This window comes from Elephas maximus, chromosome 1, assembly GCF_024166365.1.
Source record: "Elephas maximus indicus isolate mEleMax1 chromosome 1, mEleMax1 primary haplotype, whole genome shotgun sequence".
Classification (NCBI taxonomy): domain Eukaryota; kingdom Metazoa; phylum Chordata; class Mammalia; order Proboscidea; family Elephantidae; genus Elephas; species Elephas maximus.
The window spans coordinates 14396522-14410706 of NC_064819.1; the positions used below are offsets into that span (position 1 = coordinate 14396522).

At 43.0% G+C, this 14185-nt stretch overlaps 1 protein-coding gene and 1 pseudogene across 1 annotated transcript in view; both read right to left on the reverse strand.

Annotated features, from left to right (window-relative positions):
* Nucleotides 1–14185, reverse strand: part of HACD2 (3-hydroxyacyl-CoA dehydratase 2) — a 106999-nt gene that overhangs the window by 63349 nt on the left and 29465 nt on the right. The window lies entirely within an intron of this gene.
* Nucleotides 1568–10518, reverse strand: LOC126057185 (poly(rC)-binding protein 1-like; annotated as a pseudogene).

Consider the following 14185-nt stretch of genomic DNA (forward strand, 5'->3'; position numbering starts at 1 on the left):
CCCTTGGCCTCTTGGCCCCTCAGCCCAGCCTCTGCTCTGCTTGGGCAAGTGTTAGAAAGCTCTTCAGCTTTAAGTGCCCGAGAGTGCCCAACTCCTCCAGCAAGCCGAGCTCTGTTGACGCGTGCCTGGAGGCACCCTACGCTGCCAGGAAGCCTCCTGCCCGAAGGCGCTCAGCTCTCTCGCTCCATGAGCTGGCACACCCACTGTAACCACCTTACTTGGTGGGAGGAAAGCTCACTGCGCCATCTCACACTGGTCTCCTGGTTCTGCTGCTGCTGCTTCTGTGCCATCGCTTCTCACCATCTGTGGTGTCACAGCTCTGTCTCCTGGGTCTAGGAGGTCCTCAGCACAGGGACCCCGGATCCAAAGGACATGCTCTGCTCCCATTTCTTGTTCTTGGTGGCAGTCAAGTCCCTTCTTTCTGCCTCTGGGATGGCCCATTTTAAGCCTAGTGGAATGGCAAAATGGACCAATTCCCTTATTAGAGTTTCATACACCTTATTTACAAAATCCTACCCCCACAAGGGTGCCATGTACCTTATTTGCATAGCCTCACCCAATCTTTTGGTGGGAGTTACAAGACCATGGCAAGAAAGGCCATATAAAAGCGATTCATCACATTGCAAGGGGTAACTTGGCTCTTATTGTATGCAAGGGATCGAAGAAGGACAAAGAGAAGGGTCTAGTGAGGGCTGCTCATACAGTAGATGTTAAAAGTACAAATGACTTTGCCCAGCTCCATTTCCCCATCCCCGCACTCCTATGGGGGTGGTGGCAGTGGTGGCATTCACTGAGTAGGAGGCCAGGAGAACATGGAAAGAGCCTGTCGACAGCTCATGAAAGGCACACACTGAAAACACTGCTTGCAGGAGGAGTGAAGCTTGTCAAAGTACAGCAGAGGCTGAGAGAGTGAAGAGAAGAGAAAGAGCAATTATAAGCTGAATCTAACAATTCCTCAGCTAAATTTAACTAGAGAGGTGGAATGTATCTGCAGCTTGAAAACGATAAGCAAATGAATGTTCAAGGTACAAAAAGACCCAACCTACACAGAACTGTAAATGGTCACTGTAAAAAAAATTCTATTTTCACATCAATCACCTGCTATTATACTGATAATATTTCAACTGTGATCCCCTAAATTAAAAAAAAAAAAAAAAAAAAAACCCTAGGGGAGGATTAAGGAAACCCTGAGTCCAAGGCAAAAGCTCTTTATTTCTTGTTACAAGATAAATCAAAAGCAATAGGAATTTATTAATGTCAAAACTTTTTTAGAAATGCTACTTTTAAGTTTTTTAGAAGCTATGAATAATGAAAATCAAACAGTAACTTTTATTCACCTTTTTAAAATTGAAATGAATTATTTGCCTAAAGTTTTCCAACTTTTTATGTCACGAGATATCTCAGCGAATATATTTATTCATGCTGAATTATGTTCACAAATAACTCTAAAATATATCACCTAAATACCTAAAATACATTATCCTAAAATACAAGTATTCTATATGCAGAGAAAGGTATGTCAAAATGACAATGATAATTATTTCTGGGTAATAAGATTAAGGGTGATTTTTATTTCTTTATGTCTTTCTAGATTAGCTGAATTTTTTAAAACAATATTTAGAAATAAGGTCTTTTCACTAAAAAAAAAAAAAAAGTCCACAACCTGATTTAATAGCCACCATACTTCACATTAGAAATCCTGGCGGTGTAGTGGTTAAGAGCTATGGCTGCTAACCAAAAGGTCAGCATTTCAAATCCACCAGGCACTCCCTGGAAACCCTATGGGGCAGTTCTACTCTGTCCTATAAGGTCGCTATGAGTCAGAATTGACTCAATGGCAATGGGTATGGTTTGGCTTTTTTACACTTCACTTTTTTTTTTTTAACCAATCCATTTTTAATTCTTAAATTCTTGACATTACAGAACTAAACTGAAATTTATTAACATTCCACTCTTACATTTCTTATCGACAAACAGAAATAAAATTCAGGAGCCAAAAAACCCAAACAAAACTAAAAATAGGGAAAAGCTTATAAAACTAAATATGGATCCCAGCATTAACAGCTGAACAGAAAATGTGATTTTTAAAGTCTTAGCAGATGACAAAGTTATGTAGAAACTGAACTGAACACTTACAAATTCTTTAGAACCTGGAATCACTGACCAGAAATTACCCAGTTGGATCATGGGAAAACAGCCGAAAGGAGTTATGAGTGACCCTACGCTGTTCCAGCTGCAGCCCAGGCCCTTCTCCGAGGAAAGCCTGGCATTGATTAGACACTGGGCCAGGCTAATACTGGCAGCAGAACCCGTGACAGTAACCTGCCTACCAGAGCAGCCTTCCACCGGGTTGGCAGTTTTCATCTGGGGCCCCGGCATCTGGCGGATCTCCCTAATGTCGGCGCCCTGGCGCCCGATTATTTGGAACGGTGAGCTCACGGGCGGTTTGAGTGGATGCCCCCAAACCCGCCCAACAGCCTTTCCCCTGGAGGGCTGGAGTCCGTTCCGGCGACTCCGTCCCGCCGTGCAGCGTGGCAGAGTGAGACTGCTGTCTTGCCACCTGGTTCAGCTCGGCCAGGTCGAGCGGAGAAATGGTGTGCTGCCCTTGAGTCCAGCAGGCGTCTAGAGGTGGTCCCTCCCGGTCATGGGTGGCGTGGGGTAGCCCGTGGGGTAGCCCGTGGGGTAGCCCGTGGGGTAGCCCGCGGCGTCGCGGCAGCGATCTTGGCCGCCGGCACAGACGACCGGCGAGCTGGCCGGCACGGGCTGGTACGGAAGGGTCACGACTCTCCTTGCGGAGACCGGGGAGCGTCCCCAGCATGAGCGGGCAGAGCGGCCTGGCACACTCGGGGGCGGACTGCGGCCCGCCAGCAGTGGGGACGGCCCGCCCGGGGGACCCGGCCCGTGCTCTCACGGGTCTCCTGGATCTCACAGCCGCCTTTCCCCATCAGGGAGCCGCACTGGGCGGCCGGGGGCCTGCCGGCCGCCGTGCTGTTGGTCATGGAGCTGTGGATGTCTTCCTCCAGCCTGTCGACGACCACAGCGAAGGCCTTAAAGATGGCACTGGTGGGCCCGCTCAGAGTGACGATTCTCTCGGGGCAATTCCCCTCCGAGATGCTGATCCGCGCGCCACTCTCCTCACGGATCCTCTTAACCGGCTCCCCTTTCCTCCCAGTGATGCTTCCTACTTCCTTTCCGTGCCTAAGGAGCCCAACGGTGAGAGTCACACTTAGTCCACTTTCAGTCACGCGGGCGGCGCTCGGGGGAGTTGGGCTCGTTACGGGGTCAAGTCTTTGGTGCCTGGCGGGGCAGGCGCGGTGTAGGCCCAAAACTGCCCGCGTGAGGGGAGCGAGGGAGGCCGCGGGAGCGAGCGGGTGCGGGTGCCGGCGGGAGGCCGCGGCGGCGTCACAGGGCCGGGAGCGGCGGGGGGGGGGGTGAGGGCGCGGCGCTGGCGACTTCACATTCTTTTAAAAACCAAAATAAGCACAACTCTATTTAAAATGCAATATATAATCATTTTCACACAACTGATTTATAATAATTTTAGCAAAAAAAAAAAAAATCACATATAGCCATAAATCTAAATTGAATAGAGCTTTTGGAAGAGTTTATTCAAGTATCCCCTAGTCAGATGAGAACTTTGCTGGGAAAAAAAAGGGAAATAAGGGTATACATGCACAAGGTCATTACTGAGATTTATAACCATGTGTATCACCCATTTCTGCTGTACACAGGGTTGCTATGAGTCGGGACCAACTCCATGGCACCTGATAACAACATAATACCTATGAGTAAACCAACCTGTGTTTTTACTTCTCAATTCCAACTTAAAAAATATGAAGCAGGTTAGTTATTCACATCAAGTACTATGATACTGGTATCACTACATTCTGTTGCCAGTGGATGGGCTCCTGGGATGTCCTGCTGGCTCAGGACTTCAACAACCTTGACACAAACCCCTTGTGGCAGGCACTACTCGTTGTTTACCCACTATGTATTCTCTCTCTCTTCCTCAACAACAGAACACTGATGTTATCTGGGGGAGCAATGTGCCCTGCTAAAACACTGGCTTTCTTGGAACCCCTTGAAGCTGGCAGAGTTCTGACCAGTGAAAAATAAACTGCGAGTTTCTGGGAAAGGCCTGCATGTGCAACCACGCTCTGCCTGGAATCTGAACATGAGACCATGTAACTCATCATAAGCCATCTTATAACTATAGGGACACAAGCACAGAGTCACACACTAAGGATGGTGTGACACACACTTCTTGTCACACAGGAAAAATAAGTCCCTATGAGTTAAAGCCACAGTAGTCAGGATCCGGGCATGCACAGCGAGATGCAATTCTACTTATACACACTTCCTTTTACAGCTCAGAAAATCAACCCAGAAAGGGAACTTGGGTGTACTTAAGAGGTCAAACTATATCAGAACGCAACAGCAGATAGCACTTTCAAAAAGAGGCTATTTCAATTACATTTTACAGGCACAAAAACTAATGGCATCAAAAAGAAAGAAGATGGTAGAAATTTAGAATGAACAATGATTTCTTCTGGCTGATAATTTTCTGAATCATCTTTAAAATGGAGTTCAAATCTCAAAAAAAAAAAAATCACTAGTATATGAAAACAAACAAGCAAAAAAATCAAACCCACTGCCTTTGAGTCAATTCCGACTCATAGCAACCCTATAGGACAAAATAAAACTGCCCTACAGGGTTTCCAAGGAGCAGTTGGTAGATTCAAACTGCAGACCTTTCGGTTAGCAACCAAGCTCTTAAACCACTGCGCCACCAGGGCTCCATCACTAGAATACTATGTCCAAAGACAAAACAAAACAAAAAAGCTGCCCTCTTTTCCAATTTTGACATGTGGTATTCACAAGCATCTTTTAAAAACATCTTTCAAGAGCCAAGAATGTGGCAACTTAATGCCAGGTCAAGATCTAGCAAACACAAATGCAGCATTTAGTGAAAATATTTAAGTATTATGAATAGTGGGTTGCCCTTTAATAAATCATCTTCCTTTGTAAGTGTTGGAATTATGGTTGCTTTCTCCCACCCACCAGATTACTTTAAGGAGAAACTTCTCACCCATAAGCACCATTCTCTAACCATCCAAGCAGATCAACCACAGATGGAAGACAAAATTGTTACATGAAAGGAGATAAACTCAGAGAGCTAGGAAATAATGTATTTCACTTAATCCCTCAGAGTAAATACAGTGAAGAATCACTTTGCTTAAACTCCAAAGAAGTTTAAAAAATATTTATAGGCTGAATAAAATAGGTGAGTGAAACTTAAGAATAATGAACACAGATCACATGTTCCTATAAAGTTTAGGCAATAGCCTTCTCTGCGTCAGAGTTTTCCTTACACACTACTGTAATGAAGGTGGAATCTGTGCTCAACGTTGCTACTACCGTGTAATCCCGGGGCAAAATTTCTAAAGGACTCTCTCAGATGACCAGCAACTCTGTACTAGGTGGCATTTGTTAAACCAAGCATGACTTTAGGTTACACAGAAATAAAGGGAGAAGTAAATTAGGAAATATTTTTGCTCCAACTACAACAATACAACTACTAAAAGCTAACATTTATTGAGAACATTCTACACATCAAGCATGGTTCTACATTCTTCACTTATATTAACTAATGTACTTCTCACAAACTCCTATGACATAAAAAACATAGGTGCTATTATTTTCCTCAGTGTATAGAGGAGAGAACCGAGGTCAAAGAAGGCAAGTAACTTGTGCTAAGTTACACATCAAATAAGTGGTGGAACCGGAATTCAAACTCGGATGGTCTAGTTTCAGAGTCTATGCTTATAACTATTGAGCTATCCTGGCTTCAACAATACAAAAAAAAAAAAAAAAAACCCATTGCCACTGAGTAGACTTCAACTCATAGTGATCCTATAGTACAGAGTAGAATTTTTCCATAGGATTTCCAAGGCTGTAATCTTTACGGGAGCAGACTGCCAAATCTTTCTCCCATGGAGCAGCTAGTCGGTTCAAACTGCCGACCTTTTGGTTAGCAGCCAAGCTCTTAACCACTGCACCACCAAGGCTCCTTGGCTCCAACTATAGGAAGGAGAATACCAGGTAAACAAAGCTGTGATGGCTTTAAAATATGCCTTTGATACTCCTCCCTTGGAGAAACCCGCTGCCGTGGAGTCGATTCTGACTCACAGCGACCCTATAGGACAGAGAAGAACTGCCCCACAGCCTTCTCAAGTAGCAGCTGGCGGATTTGGACTGCCGATCTTTTGGTTAGTAGTTGAGCTCTTAACCACTGTGCCATCAGGGCTCCTCCCTTCGAGAGGTAGAGCTCAGGCTTTAACCAAAATATTTTTCGCCAACACCGTAATTCAATGGCAGCAATTCTTCTTCGGTCTTCCTTATTCAAATTGCCACAAACCCTTTGCTTTTTCTCTTTTCTTATAAATCAATAAAGAAATCATATATTCTAGCTCCAAAAAAAAAAAAAAATATCTATAAGAACAAGCTATCTATTTGATTCCCAACAGTCTATTCAGGGAGCTAAGCTGCCATTATTTATAGACTCTTGATTCCTTTCTGAGCAGCTGTCATTAACAGAACAACTTAGGAGTTCAAAACATTCTTTATTCAACTCAAATGCCTCCTGGAATTATTAGTCATGTTTCTCAAGGCTACAACTGGGATAAAAGCTAAGACGAACCAAATCTCAAGAAGGCTGTGAAAAAGAGCCACCATCAAAAACACCAAGATTAGCTGATGCTCACTGGCTGATGATACTTCTTTAAAATCCTCACTCCTGATCATTTAGGTCCCTTTTATCAGGTTTGAGGCTTTCTGGAGGTGTTTCCTGTATCAAAGTTATAACTGTGTATGGCCTTCAAAGTATCTCAGAGCTGTCAATGGGGAACCCACGTATGCTCAGAAGACAAAATACTGGTCTACCACTTGGGGGAGAAGGGAAAAGGAGAAAATAGTGAGTCTGTCTCCAGGCTATTAAGTATTTTATGCTTTGCCCATCTCACTCCTCCCCTATTTCAGGCTTTAGAAATCATACTCTGGCTTCAAGCTATACCACCCAAATTCAAATTCCCTAAAGAAGGATAATAGGGGCATGGTCAGGACTGATACTTGGGCAGTGAGAACCAAAGAAAGCCAGAGAAAAGGGAATACAGAGGGTACAAATGGGGGAGGAAGACGAAATAGAGAAAATGAGCAAATATGAAAAGAAAGAGGGGAAGAAGAAAAGGCAAGCAGGAAGAAAAAGAGGGGTACAATAAAAACAGAGAGAGGCAGAAAAACACAATGGAAAAGAGGCAGAGAGAGAAACAGAGCAAACACTGAAAAAGGCAAAGAAGGGGAGGAGTCAAGGCTGACACCCAGGTCTCTTGATTAGGTAACGAGATAGAAGCTGCCGATGCCATTAACAGAGATCCAGAGAACTGAAGAAAGAGCATGATGCAGATGATTAATGCTCTTGGCTGCTAACTGAAAGGTTGGAGGTTTGAGTCCACCCAAAGGCGCCTTGGAAGAAAGCCCTAGTGATCTACTTCTGAAAAATCAGCCACTGAAAACCTTATGTAGCACAGTTCTACCCTGACACACGTGGGATCACGATGAGAGGGAAATGACTCGATGACACCTGGTTTTTTTAGTGGGGTAAATGATGAGTTAAGTTTTGTACAAAAGTTTGTGGTGTTTGCAGGGCAACCGAGTGGAGATGTCTAAGTGGGCAGCTGGGACTAAAACTCAGGAGAGAGATGTAGCCCAGAAGTGAATATATGGGAGCCAATGAAGCCATGGGGAAGGCAAGATGAGGTCCCCCACAGAGACTGGATAAGGGAAGACAAGAAGGCTAATGGCCAAAGCCCAAGGAACACCACCAACACTTAAGAACATGTGGAGAAAGAAGAGCTCATGAAAGAATCTAAGCGACAGGTGGGTGGCCTAAGGCATAGGAAGGCAGCTAGAACAAAGACTGGTGGGCGTGAAAGAGTGAATAGCCTCACCTTGTGTGTTTCAGGTTTCCATTAAGGTTAGAAAACTAAAGAATGATTCTCTGAAGAAGGAGATGAGTTTGTTTACAATGGAGAAGGGTTCCAAAAAGCACTGTCACCTCCCCCTCTGTGCTCCCATGGCTCTTTGAACTTATCCTTCTGGTAAAACATTGGTCACACTGTCTCTATGTGCTCTGTGTTTGTTTCCTTGGCTGGAAAACGGGGACTGGGTCTTGCTGATTTTTGCATCCTCAGTGCTCAGAGCAGTGTCTGCCACCCAGCAGAAACCCAATAAATGCTTGCAGGTTTTCTGGAGAGCAACTGGACAATATGCATTTAGTAAAAGCCCTAAAATTTGATATTTTTAGGAATTATCCATAGGGACTAATCACAGGTGTGCAAAGATTTAACTACAGGTGTGATTATAATTTACACATTTTAAAACTATATTCAACACATAGGGAGCTGGTTAAAGAATCACAATGTATCTATATAACTGACTACTATAAAAAAAAAAGTAGTTTTTTTTTTTTTTATAGTATACACCCCCAAAAATCTACACAGATCAACAATAGCAAATAAAACCATTCAAAATCTATACACTTACACAACTAAAAGGCATAGACAGCTACATGCTCAAGTTATCGGTAAGTAGAAAAATAGACACCAAATCCCAGCAGAGCTATCTCTGGAGCTTCCATTGCAAACCATTGTGGAAAATGAGGAGAGTCTGCAGAAAAGGCATGGAAGAGGAGAGAGGAGCACAGGGCCTAATCGTGAACTACAATCCCAAGAGAAAGTCCACTGTAAGTGCGAAAACACTGAAAAGGGGACCCTTGTCCACCAGAGCACAGCGAAGACACTCCAGTCTGTTAGACTCAAGAGGCAACCTTGAAAAGGCACTGTTTCTGCGGGAAAAGGGGATAAAAGGAAGGAAGAGGTGCCCTCTGGTGACCAGATGGTGTAGGGGAAAAGAGACAGAAGCAAATTCAGAATTCAGGAGACCTGATGGTGCAAAGAGTTAAGTGCTTAGGGTCTAAACAAAACGTTGCTAGTGGGAACCCACCCAGCAGTTCTGTGGGAGAAAAACTAGGTGATCTGCTTCTGAAGAGATTACTCTATGGGGCAGTTCTGCTCTGTCACATGGGTTACTATGAGTCAAAATAGACTCGATGGCACCTAACAACACAAAAGAACTAAACAAGTCTTGCCTCCACTGACCCCCTACCCCAAGCAAAAAGCCATCTATTAAAGAGATAACACTGCTACGTTGACATACAAGAGTATCCTCAAGCTAGGAATCTTGTAAAAAAAAAACCCAAACTTCCAACTCGGTCCACAAAATGAATAGATAAAAGCAATTTACAACTATACAAAACTACTGTCAAAATAAAAGAAAAAAAAGAGGATAAAATATATTAACTAATCAAAATTACTTCCAAAAGCCAATCACAAAACCTTTAACACAATACTCCAAATTGAATTAAGTATTTTGGGATGTATAAAAATATTTTTAACCACAAATTAAAAAAACTAAGAACAGAAATGGACAAAAAGTAGGTAGAAGTGAAACAAAAATTGACCGAATTCAGGAAAAAAAAAAGGAAGAAAAAGACAAAATCATATTAGAAATACAGGCTAAATTTTAAAGTATCCAAGGGAGAATTGATTCAAATAAAAACTTAATAAAGGACATTAAAGAAAGGAATCAAAACGTCAAGACAGTAAAAATGAGATAAAGAAGTAAAAAAGAACAGAGAGAAAGGGGTTGAAAGAGAAGGCAGGCAAAGAAGATCCAACATACACATATTTAGAGTCCCTGAAAAAGAAAAACAGAATAATGAAGCAGAACTAAAATGTAAAACGACAACCCAATAAAGCTTTCCAGGCCTGAATCTACATTTTGAAAGGGCCTCCTGGGCACCTGGGAAAACTGTCCTGCAATAGTCAACTTTGAGATGTAGTCTAGTCAAATCATGAGACTTTAAATGTAAAGGAAAAAATCCTCAGGGTTCTCAGACAAAAAGGCTAACTTTTTAAAAAGGCTAAAATAATTAGGTTGGCATCAGATTTCCCAAGTGGGACATAAAAGCAAGGCAGTAATGGAGCAGTATTTTCAAGAAATTCAAAGGAATAAAGTATGAACTAACAATTTTGTGTCCAGTAAATCTGTCCTGCAAATATCAAGGCTATAGAAGAAGTTTTAAACATGTATTGACTCAGGGAATTCTGTGTCCACTAGCCCTTCTTGAGAACCTACTCTGCCACCGGCCTAAGTGTCCCTGTATATTCCTACTGGGCATGCCAAAAAGGCAGCCCTGATCACTCTTTACTCAGCTCATTTCTTAGGGTTGTGTTTGCAGCAAGCAACCTTGAGCAATAATATAAAGTCTCTAAGACAAAAAGCAAGCTTGCTTCTATATACTATAAAAGCAGTAGATGCCGCAAGCTCAGAGCTCCTCTCCTGTAACACAGCCCACTGCATGTGCAAGCATCCACCTAGGCCCACCTGTGTCACCCCCATGGGACCTGGTGGGCTTGGAGAATTGATGCAAATATATATGAAGTTCTGGCTCACTGCTTTTGCTCTGGTCTTCTTCCTGGTGAGCAGTAAGAACAATAAAAAAAAAGTCCCCCCCAAAATTTTGGGAACTAAGAAGGTTGCAGGTATAAGGCCAATATACAAAGTCAGTTGCTTTCTTATATACTAGCAATGCAGACCTAGGATTTGAAATTAAAAAAAACAAAACAAAACAAAAAAACACACCATTTATAGTAACATAAAAGAAAAAAATTCTTAGGTATAAATCTAATGGAAGAGGTACAGGATCTGTATGCAGATAACCTCAAGACACTGATAAAAGAAGTCAAAGAGCTAAATAAATGGAGAGACAGCCCATGTTCCTTCACCTGGAACACTGAAAGACTCATTATTGTTCAGATGTAAATTCTTCCCAACTTGATCTATAGATTCGACACAACCCAAACAAAATCCCAGCAAACTAATACCGATAAATTCATTCTAAAGCTTATGTGGAAAGGCAAAAGACCTAAGTTAATCCACACAACACTGAAGAACAAAGTTGGAGGAATTACACTATCTGACTTTAAGACTTACTATAAAACTGTAGTAATCAAGACTGTGTTGTATTGGCAAAAGAACAGACATATAGATCAATGGAAAAGGACAGAGAGCCCAGAAATAAACTCACACAAACACAATCAACTGGTCTTTGACAAAGGCATAATGGCAATTCAATGGAGAAAGAACAGCCTTTTCAACAAATGCTGCTGGAACAACTGGATGTCCATACATAAGAAATAAAAATGAACCTAGACACAGACTTGCCACCTTTCATAAAAATTAGCTCAAAATGGATAACAGACCTAACTGAATGTAAAAATGCCACTGTAGAGGCATCTGACCTCATCGTCTAACTTTATAAGGGGAGAGGAGAGTCATTATCACCATCAACAGCCCAAGGCTGATTCCTAAGAGGCGGAGGTCAAACATGGCTCCTCTCTCCAAACTTTTTAGCAATTCTGACATTCCTCCCCGTGGCACTCTCTACTTCTCTGCTGGGTTCAATGATTCGTTGCCAAACAGAACTCAGAGGTTACAATTCAGGCTACAGTTCTTCAATCAGGACAGCCTCTTCTCAGCCAGGCCCAAAGGCAGGCCTCTCTCCGGCCCTTGGACCCTTACCTTGGCCTCTGCCCTGCTCAGGGAAGTGTTACAAAGCTCTTTGGCTCCACCAATAAGTGCCCAGAGGCACCTCACTCCGCCAGCAAACCTCCTGCCTGAAGGTGCTCAGCTTTCTTGCTCCATGGGCCTGGAAGCGCACCACACAGTGCCCTGCCGGTCTCCTAGTTCTGCTGCCTCTGCTGCTACAGTTTCTCTGCTGCTACTTATCATCATCTTGCTGTCTCTAGTGTTACAGCTCTCCTGGGTCTAGGAGATTCTCGGCACAGTGATCCCAGGTCCAAAGGCTGTACTCTACTCCCGTCTCCTGTTTCTTGGCGGTAGTGATGTCCCCCACCTCTGACTGTGAGATGGCTCATTTTAAGACGAGTGGGATGGCAAAACTGACCAATCCCCTTGTTAGAGTTCCATACACCTTATATACATGGTCCCAACCCCACAAGGGTGCCATGAACCTTGTTTACATTATTAACAAGCTGTCCAATCCCTTGGTGGTCACAGGCAACTGATTTGCATAGTCCCACCCAGACATTTGGTGGGAGTTACAAAGCCTATGGTCAGAAGGGTCATATTAAGTAATTCACTGCACCACACTGAAAAATCCAAAACGATAAAATGTCTAGGAGAAAATCAATGTGACCTCAGGTTTGGTGATGAGTTTTTACATGCAACACTAAAAGCATGATTCATGAGGGAAAAAACTGGTAAGTTGGACTTCATCAAGTACGGCTGCTCTGCAAACTACACTGCTGAAAAAAATGAAGACAAGCCACATCTGAGAGGAAATATTTGCAAAACACTTATCTGATAAAGGATTTGTCTAAAATATAGAAAAAACTCTTAAAACTGAAAAAGAAAACAAATGACTCAATCAAAAATGGGCAAGAAATCTGAACAGACACTTCAGAAAAGAAGATATACAGTTGACAAGTAAGTATATCAAAAGATGCTCAACACAATTTGTCCTTGTCATCAGCGAAAAGCAAATTAAAACAACGAGATACCGCTACACATCTATTCCAAGAATCAAACCCACTGCCGTCAAGTTGATTCCGACTCACGATGACCCCACGTGTTACAGAGTGGAACTGCTCCACAGGGTTTTCTTGCCTGTAATCATTACAGAGGCAGACCATCAGGCCTTTCTCCCATGGCACTGCCGGCGGGGTTCAAACTGCCAACCCTTAGGTTAGTGGTCGAGTGCAAACCATTCGCACAACCCAGGGACCTTACACACCTGTTAGTGTGGCTAAAAAAAAAAGGTGACAGAAGTAATTGCTGGTGAGGATGTGGTAGAGTAAGAACTCTCAGTCACTGCAGATGGGAATGCACAATGCATGGTACAGTCACTGTGGAAGACCGCGAAGTGGCCTCTTACAAACCCAAACATAGTTTACCACGTTGTCATAGTTAGGTGCCACGGAGTCGACTCCGATTCACAGCAACCCCAAGTGACAGAAGAACCGCCCCAGAAGGTTTTCTAGGCTGTAATCTTTATGGCAGCTGATCGCCAGGTCCTTCTCCCGTAGAGCCGCTGGGGGGGTTCAAACCACCAACCTTTCAGTTAGCAGCCTAGTGCTTAACTACTGTGCCACCAGGGCTGCTTAGTCGTACCATACGACCCAGCAGTTGTGCTCCCAGGCATTTACTCAACTGACATGAAAAAGCAAAGCTGTTTTTGTGTCCATATAAGACCTGCACATAAATGTTTATAGGAGCTTTATTCACAATCGTTCCCAAGTGGAAGCAGCCAAGATGTCCCCCAACAGGCGAATGGATAAACAAACTGTGGTCCGTCCACGTGATGGAGCACTATTCAGAAATAGAATGAGCTATCGAGTCAAGCAAAGACATAGATGCATCTTAAACACATATTGCTAAGTGACAGAACACATTGGAGTAGGAACTGTTATTAAAAAAAAAAATAGTGTAAAGATGTTCACTATAAAAACAAAAAAAAAACCTTCTCCCAGGAAACCGCTAGAGAAGTATAAGAAGACATACACTGTCACACAAATATTCCTAAGCTTTCATGCTTCCTTTATTATCTTAATGCATTATTTAACCATTCAACTCTTTGGCCAAAAGAAGTCTCAAGCTTTCACTTTTTAGTTCAATGGAATTTACCCAAACTCGGTCACTAGATGGTGTTTCCGGGTTCACTGGAGTAATCTTGCTTCTCAAGCCAGGGATTTAAGTGGACGGTTAACAGACTTCAGGCTGTCACAAACCATCTCATCAGAGAGTTTCTGAAATAGAGCACCCTTTCTAATTAAGCAAATTGATCTCGTTGTTAATTTTAAAGACACCTTGTCCCTGTAATTAGGAAAATATTTATCAGATAATCTCCTTTGGGGTAACGCAAAGCTCCGCGTCCTCATCACTTTAAACACCGATGACCAACTCATCAGACGAGGAGAACATCCATTTCTCTCTTCGTGGGCTGACTTGCTCATTCCTCAGTTTCAGTTACTGATGGGTCACTGTT